General features: G+C 43.7%; 1 protein-coding gene across 1 annotated transcript in view; it reads right to left on the minus strand.

Moving 5' to 3' along the window:
* PPM1H (protein phosphatase, Mg2+/Mn2+ dependent 1H) overlaps window positions 1–14688 on the minus strand; it is a 242326-nt gene that overhangs the window by 126603 nt on the left and 101035 nt on the right. The gene's annotated exons all lie outside the window — the stretch shown is intronic.

Consider the following 14688-nt stretch of genomic DNA (forward strand, 5'->3'; position numbering starts at 1 on the left):
TTCGTCTGAGTTATTTCTAGACTATTTCAAATCAGCGTTTTTAAAAACCATGTTTGAATTATACATGCCTAAGATTTTAGCTATAGGAAAAAAGAGCTTAAATTAAATGCATTAATTTATTAAATAGGTAAGACGCATAGGTAATTAAATAGGTAGGGTGCATATAACATCCACTTCTGACTACTAGGCTTATCTATCCCACAGCAATAAATATTGAATCCTTTTCTAGCTAAAGCCATTAAATAAAGTTCTTTTGGTCTATCTTAGAATGATGCCAGAAGATACTGTATAGTTATGGTGACATATGCCATTACCCCATTTGTGCCCTTTAAATTTCACTTTCATTCAATTCTGTGCCACGTGCTGAGAAAAAAGTTTACTTTTAGTCAACAAATACTGAGCATTCCCTATGTGACAGGTGCAAAGTGGACAGTAGAGATAAAAAACTGGCTGGAAGACATATCAGATATGGTCTGATCTTAGTAATCCAGTGGGGAAGATACATACTGATCAAATAATCACACAAACATAAAATTACAATTCTGGTTAGGACTACAAGGAGAGGTTCCTGGTTTTTGGTTCCAGGCCAGCTTGCAGAGGGGCACTTGGAGGAGGTTTCCTGGGGACCTGCAGGCTAGCTAAGAGCTGTTTGGAAGTTCACAAGATAATGAAGGAAAGGAGAGACCACCAAGCAGTAGAAACAACAGGTGCCAAGGCCCTGTGGTAGGAAGGTGCATGATGCGTGAGAGGATGCTGAACCATACCATTTGACTGAATAGAGGAGTGAAGCAGGAAAGGGGTGGTGGCGGGGGGAATGAGGCTATAGAGGGACATGGCAGCCAGACCACTCAGTCCTTCCAGGACACATGAAGGATCTTGGCTTTAGCCTAAAGAGTAACAAAAAGCCATCGAATGAGGTGGGAGTGACAAACTTATGTTTTTAAATGATCACTCAGGCTAGGCTGTGAGGATTAGGAAAGAGGGAAAGTGAGGATGCCAGCTAGGAGGTGAATAACTCCCAAAAAAGATATTCAAATTCAGGCAGTAACAAACGCTTATGAATGACTAAAAGCACCTAACTCAGAGGACAGCTGAAAGAGCAAAGACTTCAGAATAGAAGATTTGAGTTCTAATGGCATCTTCAATACCAGTCGGTGGGAGTGGGAGCAGAACAAGGTCAGGAAGGCAGTACAGGCGTCAGACCCTGGCTGGGTCACTCCAAAGCTGGACATCCCCGTCGCTTCACTGGACCATGTTTGCCTAAGCGGCAGGTGACAGCTAGCTCACAGGGAGTGGGTATTTAGCAAGGTTAAATGGTGACTTATGCCAACGGAGTCGCTAAGTGATACATCTCCCTTGTGAGTAACTCCTGCCACTACCATTACAATAGGATCTTGGGTAAGTGGTTTTCTGAGCTTCAGTTCTTCACCAGCATGAGAGGCTACCCTAGAAAAGTCCAATGACTCTGCTAACTCTAAGTTCAAATATTCAAAAAGTATAGATCCATGTGACCTGGGGAAGCAGGGGAAGAGGCTGGGCCCTGAAGATAGGATAAGAAGAATCTGGAGGGAATGAGAGCTGATGGAGCAGCCAGTGGAGGAAAATAACAGGACGCTCGGGTTGTGCAGCTGATTGTGGTACATGATTACCTGGTATCCACTCTTTCGGGTGGAACTTCCAGGAAGGCTATTGTTTTCCTGATAAAAGGAACAACTCAAGTGGCCTGGCCTTTTGCCCTTTACCCTTCCCCCTTCCGTCCTGCCTGGGTCACAGAAGCAACACCTGGAGGTAGAGTAACCTTCCTGCAAAACCAGCTGAAAGCTGTAGTTCCGCGTAGTGGGATGGGAAGTCGAAGGGGCCCGGGCCCTTGGTGTCTTGCTTGGGATGCTGCATAGGCCCGAACGGCCTGCCTGGAGGAAGCCCCTGTTACGTGGGCTTCATGACATCCTGATAAGCCACTGTTGCTAGCTTCTGTAACAAGAGCGGGGACAAGGAGATGAAAGGAGGTGCATGTTTATCTAGGATTCTGGGACTTGGGGCACGCGTGGCGGGAAGGAGGAGTGCAAGCTTACGAACGCAAGAGCACACACAAAAAGAATTCGAAGTAGGTAGAAGTGGCTCTCAACCAGGAATAAAACTGGACCCCTGGAAAATGTTCTTAAATGTAGGGCACCTGTGGAAAGAATTCAGTGACTCTATATGTTCGCAAACCTCTGAAATTTAGCATTTCCTCTTATTATGAATGCAAGGCAACAAAGCACAGTGGGATTAGCAGCTCCTATGACTTGGTCACCAATAGAAATCATAACTGTCATTCTACACAGCCTGAACTACTGTTTACACTCATCATACTTTGCAATGGTCAGAGTTATTACACTCACCGCTAGCTCTTGTTACGTGCCACATTAGTAAAGTACATTTTGCCATATTACACCCTCACAGCTAGGGAAGAGCGGCAAAAGAAAAGGATTTTTTTTGCTTATCACATGTAATTCCCCAAAGGTCCCCAGTCGGCCTGAGCACAAGCTGCATCCACAGTCCTTCTGCACCCAATTTAAATGAAAACCCAGCAAACACTGTTAAGGAAGCTGTGGGAAGGGCCCAGTGAGCTATGAAGCAGGAGGAATTGGGTCAGTGTCTGGGCACAGATTCTGTTACACCTAACGTATCATTTCTTCTGGAATCATGATTTGAATCAACGAAGACCAAACCCGTGAAATAACGAAGCACCCTGCAATGCAATGCTACTCCATTTTTAAAAAGCAACTCTGACATTTTTCTGACAAGCAACGCAACCATTTCCTTCAACAAGGCAAAGCATTGTGAAGGCACTGCAACCACCACCAGCCGACAAAATATCTGGGCGATTTTTAAGCAGTCAAGAGACAACCTGACTGGGGGACTGCTGAAGCAGGGCCCAGGAGGGCAACGCCCAGCTTCGGAGAACACCTCTGCACAGCAGGGCTAGAAACTGCTAACTAAAAATAGCAAACTTTAAAGTGCAATTAATAATTTTCACAGCTAAAATTGGTAAGACACAGTTTTTCCACAAAGAAAGTTTCTCATTGAATAAATCTAGAGCATTGTTTGATGCAGGGTTCACTCCCAGTCCAACTAAGTCTCTCTGAAGGTGAGGCCCCACCATTGATCTTTTTTAAGCTCCCCAGGGGATTCTAAAGAGCTGCTCAAATTGAGAACCCCTGGTCTAACAGAAAGAGGGCCACTCAGCAGTTCCGGAAACTCGCATCCTACCAATCTGCTATCGGTTATCTCTGGGACCCTGGATGAGTCACTTACATCTCCCTGAACTGACCGGAACAGCAGTGTCCAAATTGTGTTTCTTTTTTCCGAAGTGGTACCTTAGGGAAGAGGGAGTGGGTGTTTAAAGGATAAATAAGTCTTTTTGACTATTATTTCCACCAGAGCAGCACAGATGTGTCAGTTGTAAACCTCATGGGTTTGCAAAAGATTTTGGACAAAGGATTCAACTGTTTATAACAGTTTTTGAAAGCCTTTGAATTAGGTAAAACCAAATTCATCAAGAGACTTCAAAATCTTCAGTGTCCTTCTGTGGCACAGAACTTAAAGTGAGTGGTGTATTATTTGGCAAACTACAACCACAAAGTGGGCCGTCCCCACATGCTTTAGATGCCAACTCAGCTCTTAAAGTCTAAGAGACCATCCAGTCACAGAAAGAGCGAGTCACGGGGCTACAGCACCCTTCCCGTCATTTAACAAACTTTGCACAGCAGGCAATATTCTAAATGCTTTATACATATTAGCTCCTTTAATCCTATCACAATCCATCCTAGGAATAGCCACCCTATGAGGTGTGGTTATTATTCCCATTTTACAGAGGAGGAAATGGAGGCACAGAGAGTCTAGCTGTTGGAGGTTACCACCTATTAAGGGATGCAGCTGAGAGCAGGCTCCCTGCTCTGAGCCATCGAGCTGAATCCTGCTAAGCTGAATCCTCATGCATGCTCCACCCGCCCTGGAGGGTACACTGCGACTCAGATCTGCTCCTCCACTCTGCAACCTGAGTTGTAACCAGAGTGATTTTTTCTAAAACAAAATCTGACCATATTTCTTTTACCAGCCTAACCTCCTCCTTCGTAGGCTGGCTCCAGTCTATGAGCCAGTCTGCAATCTCTGATGTAGTCTGATTCTCTCTCCACATTCTGTCACTCCAAATCCCACCCACCAAACTATGGCACTTGTAGCTCATCATAAACCACCCCCATCCTTTCCCTTACCCCCCTCCACCTGTCTCTTAGTAGTCATCTTAAATATCACCTCCTCCTGGAAGCTCCCACTGGATCCTGAGCCCAACCCTACTGCAGCATTCATCAAATTGTGCATGTCTGTCTGGTCACCTGCTTGGGCGATGATAAACTGAAAGAATATTCTGGAACAAGGGAGCAACTTTTAGGTAGTGCAGGTGAAAAGGAGATTTTATATGGCCCATGTGGACTGTGGCCTGATTAAGACCAACTTTGAGAGCTAAGTCAGGTTGGAATGAGATTCTGGTGTCAAGGCAGACCCAGGAGCTTCAATTTGAAATGCCTCTGCACGGAAGAACAAGGTGACAGCTGGGCTTAAGGAGTGCCAGTCCCATGGCATTCTGCACTGCACTGCAAGAAGGAAGCACTGGAATTTAAGAGGCTCACAGAGAACTGTCCTGAGGCAAAGAAGGTCTAGGTCAGGATGGGACTGATGGGCCTAGAGGGGAGACTAATGACTTCACAAGACATTTCAAAGAGCAGTATGAGGCTGGAATGGGCTGTATGGTGTTTGAAATGGAACCAAGATCATAACAGACAATACAAATCTGTGGAAGTGACATGATCAAACAGGATGTGGCATACGTTTATTTTGAAAAAGATGCAAGGACCCCCTTCTCCCTCACCCTCTTCTCTATTCAAAACAATCCCATCAAATGCCATCAGGTAGGAATGCATGGTTTGATGTACAAAGTCCGATCTGAGAACCTTGAGGAAAGAACAATTCCTAAATGTCACATCAGCATCAAGGGCCTACTACATCAATGTCAGCGGTGAATCTATAAGAGAAGTCTGAAAGATTGCAAGTAGTATGAACATGATGCTTGAAAGCATCTCAAATCTTCAATTTAATTGCAAACACCCATCTATTTCATCACTGCATAGACTAGAACCTTCAATGACTCCCTACTGCCCTGGGTCTCCTGGATACACACATGGCTTGTGGGTCCTGCATGATCTAGTTGCTACTCCTTCCCCAGGGCCCCATCTTGCTCTTTGTCAGTGGTCCTGATCTAGGCAGCCTAGATGTAGGGCCCTGGGAATCTCACAAGTGCTCCAAGGAAACCAAAGGGACAAGACACTGCCTTCTCTGGCTGTACCTGACTTGCTGAGCCTTATGGCCCTATAGGGCCAGTTTAAAACACACACACTATTCTCTTCTAAGTGATGGAGACTCCCCCACCCCCGCCAAGATTAAAAAAAAACAAAAACCATGCACCACAGTTGTCTTTCTGGAGGACTGAACTGCTAAAAACCACACATTTTCTTTGCCTCTGCATGAACTGCTGGAACGAGTGTACAATCCACTATTGCTATAGCCTTTGAACCAGCGACCAAAGGCTAAGCATGCACGTGGGAACAGGGAGAGCTGTGTTCTCCACCTGCTTGGCTCAAGTGAAGGTACCAGAGAGGGAAGTGCAGGCTATGGCTCCTTTCAGCATCCCTTGCCCACCCCACCACACCCACCCAATCTCCCACCCCTCACACGGTTAGTCACTTTAGAAAGAAGGAATACCTCCTCAGTTTGGTATTAGCTTGGAGAATAACATTTTGAGCTTAGATGGTAAATACACAGGGTTTCAGGTTCTACCTGGTCTAATAGTACAAGGTGACCTTCACCATGGTGTCAACGTACCAACACACCACGGGGATTTTAAAAGTTGAGTGATTTGTGTATGCATTTCTGATGGGTTAACACCAATCCTATTTGTTGCAATCTGTCTTAGCACAAAAAGAACACAGGCTTTAAATCAAGACCCACCTGGGTTCAGGAATTTACTACTATGTGATCTTGGGCACATTGCTGAACTCCCCTCACCCGTTTCCTTATTTAAAGAACAAGATGAAACTAGGACACAGACAGTAAGGATCCATTCATTTAACGCACGTCTCAGAGTCTCCTATGTGCCAGGCTTATGCTGGACACGGGGGAGGTAGCAGAGAGGAAGAGAAAACCATGTTCCCAAACTCCTAAGGCTAACGGTCTAGAATGTGGACAGGTAACTACAAGTGTGCTAGACAGGGGAAGTGTGCGATGCCACAGGAGTGGATAATACGTACTAAATGTTCAGACCATCGTGGGTTACGGGAGCGCCCTAAAGAGAGAACACGAGGAAGTGATTTGTAGTGATGGGAATGTTGTATCCCGATTGTGGTGACGATGATATAAATCTATATATACGTTGAAATTCATAAAACTGCACACCAAAAGGTTAATTATACATATAATTTTTAAAATAATAAAATGCGTAGCAGTGTCCAGCATATAAAAGAACAACAACAAAAACCTAGGATAGTAATTACTTACACTCACTATTAAACGGCCCGGGGGAACCATGAGCAGGCAGGGCTAGTAAGAGCTCCCGTAACCAGGGAGACCAAGCCACACACTTCGGCTCCCTTCACCTCTGCCAGATGGGGTGCTCATCTTCCTCCCCTGTACACCTTCTGTTACTTCTCCTCTTCTTAAATGACATCCCCTCTGAGAAGTCTAAGTTCCACGGACACCTAATGATTACCTGCTGTATTTAATCCCCACATCACCATAAAATGGGCATCATCACCCCATGTGATTTAACCAGGGCACAGTTAGGTAACTCCAGTAATGTGGTGATGCCAGGATTTGAACCCAGTTCTCAACTTCCCAGTACATACAACCTTGTGTCCTTATCACCCTGGCTCCGGCACTTCCGCACCGTGCTCCCGTGCTGCTTATTAGTACTTGCATACACTAATATGCATCGTGGCCCATCAGCTGATTACCAAAAACGCTGACGGCGGCCCCGTGTTCATCTCTGGCAGAATCAGAAGACGTCGCTGGGGCACCAGCCCGGGATGCAAAGTTCTACGCCTGAACAATCAACCCTCTCAAATTTAGAGTAACATGCTCTTGACATAATGAATTTCAAAATTCCTATTTTAACAAATGTTTACCTTGGTTTTGCTCCAGAAGAACAGGAGTTAAACACGTACTCCACTTTAAGAAAAGCAGTATCAAACCCTTTCCTGACTTAACACACTTAAATTTGGCAGCCATCACTTGTGTCTTAAAAAGAGTAAACCTGAAGCAGTTTTCTTATTGCATTCTGATTTACTCCCCCCACAAAAAAAAAAGAAAACAAGAAAAAGTCTTGTATGTAACGTACAACACACACACTCTCCCACCCCTTTTCAGGAAAACATCTGCAGCTAGATAAAGGGAAGATTTCAGAAGGTGACAAACTGGGAGCTTGAAGTTTACAGTTTCTCTTGCAGGATTTCTCTGAAGCAGGCCGCACGTGCCAGCCTTCTTTCTCAAAAGTTGTAGAAACTGACTTTTAATAATATTTGCTTATTTTCTTTTTCCCATCTTCACGATCGTCTATAATGCCAGGACTTTGATGAGTTTTGACTGGGAAGGGTCCCTCGGGCCTTTCAACAAATGGAAGCCTGCTCCGAACAGAAATGTATCCACCGCACCGGCTACCGATGTCATCTCTGATCCAAGCGGCTTGTGGCCATCGACTAAGCTTCAGGGGCAGTTACAGCACAGCTGATCACGGGGGTCAGAAACCAGTAGCCTCAACTGTAGCTCTCTTGAAAAAGGAGCACGTTACGCGCACCTCCACTCCGGGGAGCCCACAGGCTCAAGAGCCCTGGTGAGCCATCTGGGAGGCGGGGAGGTAGCCCCTCCTACGGGGTGCTGACAAACAAGGGGAGATCGTAGACAAAACCTCAGACATTTCCCGTGGAGCCTACAGAAGTGCTGAGACGGGAGGCAGGAAACACAAAGAAAACCAAGGAACACATCTGTGCCAGGGTCAGGAAGCCTGGGCGCTCTGTTGCCCCACTCGCTCCCCGGAGCTCCCGGCGTGCAAGCCCCCTTCGTCACCCCTCCCGCCGCCAGAGAGCACGCCAAGCTCAGGGGGAGCTAAAACTGCCAAAATGATACATTCTTTTCGTGTTTTTTTCTCCTACAGCTGGAGAAGAACGTAAGCGTCGCTAGTATTTCTCACAGCAACTGACACTGGCGCCCCCGCGTGGTACGTAAGTGAGGCGGCTCCAAGGCAAGCCGGGAACCTCGGCCTGCAGAGGCACCCCCTGGCCTTGGCATACCACTGCTCACTGCCTGCTCTGGGTGTGCCCAGCTAAGGGCTCTCGTGCATCGTATTACTCAGTTTTTAACTAAATCGTCCCTCACAACGTGGACAACAGGTTTTTTAATCCATGCACAGAAACTGCTGATAGAAAACATGAGCAAATGAGAACGTGTGACAGCCAGCACATTACTCCAAGTAATGACAATCTAGTCCTATCTGACAACAGTAATAATCGTTCTACTCAAAAGTATCTGAAATGCTCAGAGACAGCTGAAATATAAAATATGGAATTATACTTGCTATTGTTAATGATGAATTCTGCCTTGAGATATTAGCTAATGGGAACATGAAGTCTGCTCCTAGCAAGGCAATAAATGAGTTACTGTGGGAAAAATATTTAGAACAATACCTGGCATATAATAAAAATCATATGACTGTTAGCTGTTATTATTTTAAAACGTTGCCTTTTCATCTTTATTGCCTTTAAATTATTTTTCAAATATTTAATATATTTTTATAATTGCTAAATGGACATTACATGGATATACAGCAGTACAGTTATATAGCATTAAATGAATATGTTGGGGGTACACGCTCATACACATGGTTTGGAGATTGCTACTCTAGAAATAGTTTTCTATGGAAATAAGTGGTTCTCCCCTTAGCTGTCTTCCCTGAAGTTACAAGTAACTCAGCTCATTTGACACTCATCTTCCCTTCCCTACACCAAATGGTTCTGGAATTTAGAGATCTAAGGAGGGGCTCTATCAATAACATGAAAAGAGGATCACAAAGTGGAAATCCCACTTTGAGTTAAAGCCCATGGCTGTGTTTACAGAACACAGGCTGTTCCTGCCTCTCTCCTTGCTCACTGCCAAAGGAAAATGATTACTTATTTCCCGTTGGGCAATCCCAGAGTTGCCATGTTCTTCTAATTCCCCACTGTAAGCTACTATATGGGTTGATTTCCATAGTTTCTGGCCAGTTTTCAAGGCCTCACAATGAAGATGATAATTCAGAATCTTGAAGATCTGTTTTAGGCATTTCGTCCACAGGGTTTGGTTGAAATCTCCAGTTCTGATCCTCAGGGTAACACAGCAAAGGGAGAAAAGCAAGCCAATGACCAAGCAGACGCAGGAAATTTGAGTAACTTCATGCAAGTCATCCCCAGGGCCCACACTCTATTGCTGAGCGCTTGGCATCAGGCCTTTGCAGCGTACTTTGTTTTTTACCATACCTCTTTTTGACTAAATTATTAAGATGTTTTGTTCCCCCGCAGGAAAGAATGCTTAATTTCATAGACTTAAAAATGAGGACTGCTTCCTCCTCAGGATATTATGATATGAAATGCAGATTTGTTTCAATCCCTCCACTTTATGAGCCAGTAAGATGCAGGACACATTTAGTAGTTTGGTTTTTGTTTTTAAATGGTAATTTAGTCCCTTTATTAAATTTTTATTTTTAAAAAGTTTTTATTTTAAAAATTTTATTCATGTAGAATTTATTATATATTATATATATTATAATTAATAAACTGTGTTATATTCATTTCGGGTGCACAATATAGTGATGCAACAATTCTATACATTACTCAGTGCTCATCATGACAAGTATACCCTTAATCCCCTTTATCTCTTTTAGCCATCCGCCCACCCTCCTCTCCTCTGGCAGCCACCAGTTTGTTCTCTGTACTTAAGAGTCTGTCTTTTTGTCTTTTTTGTTCATTTGTTTGGGTTCTTAAATTACACATGAGTGAAATCATAGAATATTTGTCTTGCTCTGACTTATTTCACTTAGCATTATACCCTCCAGATCCATCTATGTTGTTGCAAACAGCAAGATCTCATTCTGTTTTACGGCTAATATTCGCTTGTATTTATATACACATACACACTACATCTTCTTTGCCCATTTATCTTATCGATACTTCCGTATCTTGGGCTGCTTCTGTATCTTGGCTATTGTAAATAACACTGCAATAAACATAGGGGTGCATAGATCTTTTCAAATTCAGGATTTCATTTTCTTCGGGTAAATACCCAGGAGAATTATTGGATTATATGGTATTTCTATTTTTAATTTTTTGAGGAACCTCTATACTGTTTTCCACAGTGACTGCACCAATTTTCATTCCCATCAACAATGCATGAGGGTTTTTTTCTCCACATCCTTGCCAACACCGGCTATTTCTTTTTCTTTATTTTAGTCATTCTGTCCCATCTTAAAAACATTATTAAATAAATATTAATTTCTGAGAGACAGGAAATATGTTTGTGACAGTGTTGGTTGTGTTGTACTTCATTCTAGACTCAAAAATTACCTCAGAAATGTTCTCAAACTATTTTTTTTTACACATCAGTAACGCTCCCTAAATTAGGTTACGGTAAGGGGCGTCTGGGTGGTTCAGTCAGTTGAGCATCTGACTCTTGATTTCAGCTCAGGTCATGGTCTCAGGGTTGTGATGTCGGGCTCTGCGCTGGGCGGAGACTCTATCTCCCTCTGTCCCTTCCCTCCTCAAAAAAAGATAGGTTACGGTAAAAACATAAGTAATGTGAAATAATACTGAAATGCAGCTGCAAACTCCACTATTAGAACAACAACAGATAACATTACTTCAACATTTACTACACGCAAGGTAGTATTCTAATCACTTTTCATATTTTTTTTCTTTAAAGATTTTATTTATTCAACAGAGAGAGAGACAGCCAGCGAGAGAGGGAACACAAGCAGGGGGAGTGGGAGAGGAAGAAGCAGGCTCCCAGTAGAGCAGGGAGCCCGATGCAGGGCTCAATCCCAGTACCCTGGGATCACGCCCTGAGCCGAAGGCAGACACTCAAGGACTGAGCCACCCAGGCGCCCCACTTTTCATATTTTTAACTTAGTTCAAACAACCCTTTGAGGTAGGAGCTATTATCCAAAATGTACAGATGAGGAAATTGAGGCATTGAGAGGTCAACTCATTTGCACAAGGTAACTAATGTCTAGTAAGTGGCAGCACAAGGATTCAAACTTAGACACATATTATTATCCAATCAGAAGGCTTTTTCTTTTTGCCATGGTTTCATGCAACAGTTTTTCCATAAGTTAGCAAGAAAAAATGGACTATTAAGGATAATAAGGCGATAAACAATTTCATTTCCATTCTGTTCTTCACCTGAGTCAGTAAAAGCTGTTACCCAGTTTCTGAGCTGATAGGAGAAAGTGCTAAATAGCTCCTAAATCAGGGCATCTGGGTGGCTCGGTTGGTTGAGCTCACCTTCAGTTCAGGTCATGGTCCCAGGGACCTGAGATCAAGCCCCACATTGGGCTCCCTGCTCAGTGGGGAGTCTGCTTCTCCCTTTCCCTCTGCCCCTCCTCCCCACCTCTCTCTCAAACAAATAAATAAAATCTTTAAAAAACAAATAACTCCTAAATCAAAAGAGAAATCATAATAGAAATGACAAAATATTTAGCATCATATTATACTGAAATAATACACATCATTAGGAGCTATTCCTCCTTTATTCACCCTTTTCCAAGGAAATTTCTCTGCCACATTTCCCAACAGCTAATGGATAAAGAAACAGCATGTCGTAAGAGACTAGAGTGCCTCAGCTGACTACAAGCTCTACACTTTATAGCTCTGTGCCTCCACTATCTCATTAGTAAAATAATGATGGTACATACTTACGTGCACAGTACCAGGTTAAATGAATCAATATTGGGCAAAGGACTGAGATCAGTATTGTGTCTGGCACATGAATGCTGAATATTGTATTAAAGAAAAAGGAAGAAGAAAAATTCTCAGGAGGTTATCACTCTTGCCAATGTTCTTCCCGTCTAAAGATGTGGGGAAACCCAATTATAGTGAAATGAAGAAAATTTTCCATCTTAGCACCATGTATTTTCCTTTAGCCTTCAGGTGTGCCCCATTGGGAAAAATCTACTGTGGAATCAAGTTCAAGTTGCATTCCCAGCTACTATGGACATCTTGGTCAAGCCTGGTCTTCAAAGAAAACCAACACCCACTGAGGAGGGAACTGTAAAACCACTCTGACATCAGCCTGGTTCTAAAGTCACCCTTCCTCATCACTGGCAAGAGTTCAAGTTCCTAGAACCAAGAGAGAAGAGTTTTGAGAGAAACTACTGTGCTCCTGCTTCAGAAAATCTACGGGCATAAATAGAAAGGTTATGTTTTCTTGACTTGCACAAAACAAAGACCTTAACTGGAGGGAAAATTTAGAGCAGTACATACAATAAGAAAAATAAAAGGCTCCTGCCCTTGTTTTTTATAGCTGACATCATTTCAGGAAGCAGACTGCCAAATGAGGGCCAAATATTCCAGGAGGGCTAGAATCATCAGCAACCTTCATTTAATGTTCTCGGGATGAACGAGTCCTTCTTAGAGAAAACAAATGAAAAGAATGGCAAATCTTCCATTCAAAGAATTGAAATAGCCCCTTCCCATTTCCCTTTTACCTCTCTCCAGCCCAATTTGATCCTACTTGCCTTGAATTCCCACAGTACTGTTCTATCCTCCACAGAGAAAGATAATCAGCTTTCCTCTCCCCTGCTGATGAGCTTGGCCACAATGTGGACACAGCCATCTCCTGTTATTGTAATTAGACACTGAACTAACAGATACTGAAACCCCATACTTTGATGTGTTTTGACTAAATTAAACAGCATAAGGGTGCTCCTAAGGAAATAGACTTGGAATGCATGTATCCACACTCTAGTCTTAAGCCAGAAACAATCTGTTCCAAATAGGCAGTCAGATGGGGGGTGGGGGGGGAACGTTCTGGTTATTGCCACCATGTCCCAAGTCCCACCTACACAACTCGGAGGACGAGAGCTTCTTCTCTTAATACTAAGACTCTAAGATGCCCTTAGGAGTGAACTACTTCTCCCTCCTCAGAGAAGTCAGCTAGTATTTTCTTCTTTTTACCTCATTGCTAAAATGACCAGATACTTGGGAAATGAAAAGCAAAAGCTTTTACGAAAGTTATGTTTTCCCTCTCAGGGGACCCTCAGTACGGCAGATAAAGACTACTTCAAATCTCCCAAAGCAGAGAAAAGCTAGTCATGGTGATTAGTTCCTACAAATCGTGATCTGGTTCATTAAAATGCCTTCAGTGTGGGGGCGCCTGGGTGGCACAGCGGTTAAGCGTCTGCCTTCGGCTCAGGGCGTGATCCCGGCATTCTGGGATCAAGCCCCACATCGGGCTCCTCCGCTCTGAGCCTGCTTCTTCCTCTCCCACTCTCCCCTGCTTGTGTTCCCTCTCTCGCTGGCTGTCTCTATCTCTGTCGAATAAATAAATAAAATCTTTAAAAAAAAAATGCCTTCAGTGGGAGGCAGGTAGGAGGCTACTGGATAAGGTGTTGCCCTCAACAAGCTTACAGCATCTTTCCTAAGAGAAAATTCTCAGAGCGTCCTTTGGAAATGCTAGCATTTTAGGTTCCCTCTTTCCTAGCCACCCACCCAATGCCCCCAACTCATCGGTGGCACAAGAATGTTAGGAGGCTTGCACATCGGCACAGAGACCTGTTCCCTGCCAGCCTGCCTGAGAGATTTTTTTTTTTTTTTTTAAAGATTTTATTTATTTATTCTACAGAGATAGAGACAGCCAGCGAGAGAGGGAACACAAGCAGGGGGAGTGGGAGAGGAAGAAGCAGGCTCATAGTGGAAGAGCGTGATGTGGGGCTCGATCCCATAACACCGGGATCACGCCCTGAGCCGAAGGCAGACGCCCAACCGCTGTGCCACCCAGGCGCCCCCTGCCTGAGAGATTTATGGCTCCTCACACGTAAACCACCCATGGAGGCACAGGAAAATTCCCCCCCGAACTTGTCATAGAAAATACCCTTCTCTACTCTATATCCTCTTCATCAGAGATCTCAAAATTTCTCTTCCTTATTCCTCAAAAAAATATTTTCTTCATTTCACTATTTCATTCAATTCTAATTTTTAAAAAAATCCATCTATTGGGGCGCCTGGGTTGCACAGCGGTTAAGTGTCTGCCTTCGGCTCAGGGCGTGATCCCGGCGTTATGGGATCGAGCCCCACATCAGGCTCCTCCGCTATGAGCCTGCTTCTTCCTCTCCCACTCCCCCTGCTTGTGTTCCCTCTCTTGCTGGCTGTCTCTATCTCTGTCAAATAAATAAATAAAATCTTTTAAAAAAATAAATAAATAATCCATCTATTACTATTTTTGTAAGGGAGAACACAGAAATTCAACCATATCCCTTGCATTTCTTTAAGCTAAAATACTACAGTGCAGAACATTTTGAAATTTTTATTTGTATCTAAGTTTTATGATTTCTTTCAAATACTGCTTCTTTAGCTC

This window comes from Ailuropoda melanoleuca, chromosome 15 (assembly GCF_002007445.2).
Source record: "Ailuropoda melanoleuca isolate Jingjing chromosome 15, ASM200744v2, whole genome shotgun sequence".
Taxonomy (NCBI): domain Eukaryota; kingdom Metazoa; phylum Chordata; class Mammalia; order Carnivora; family Ursidae; genus Ailuropoda; species Ailuropoda melanoleuca.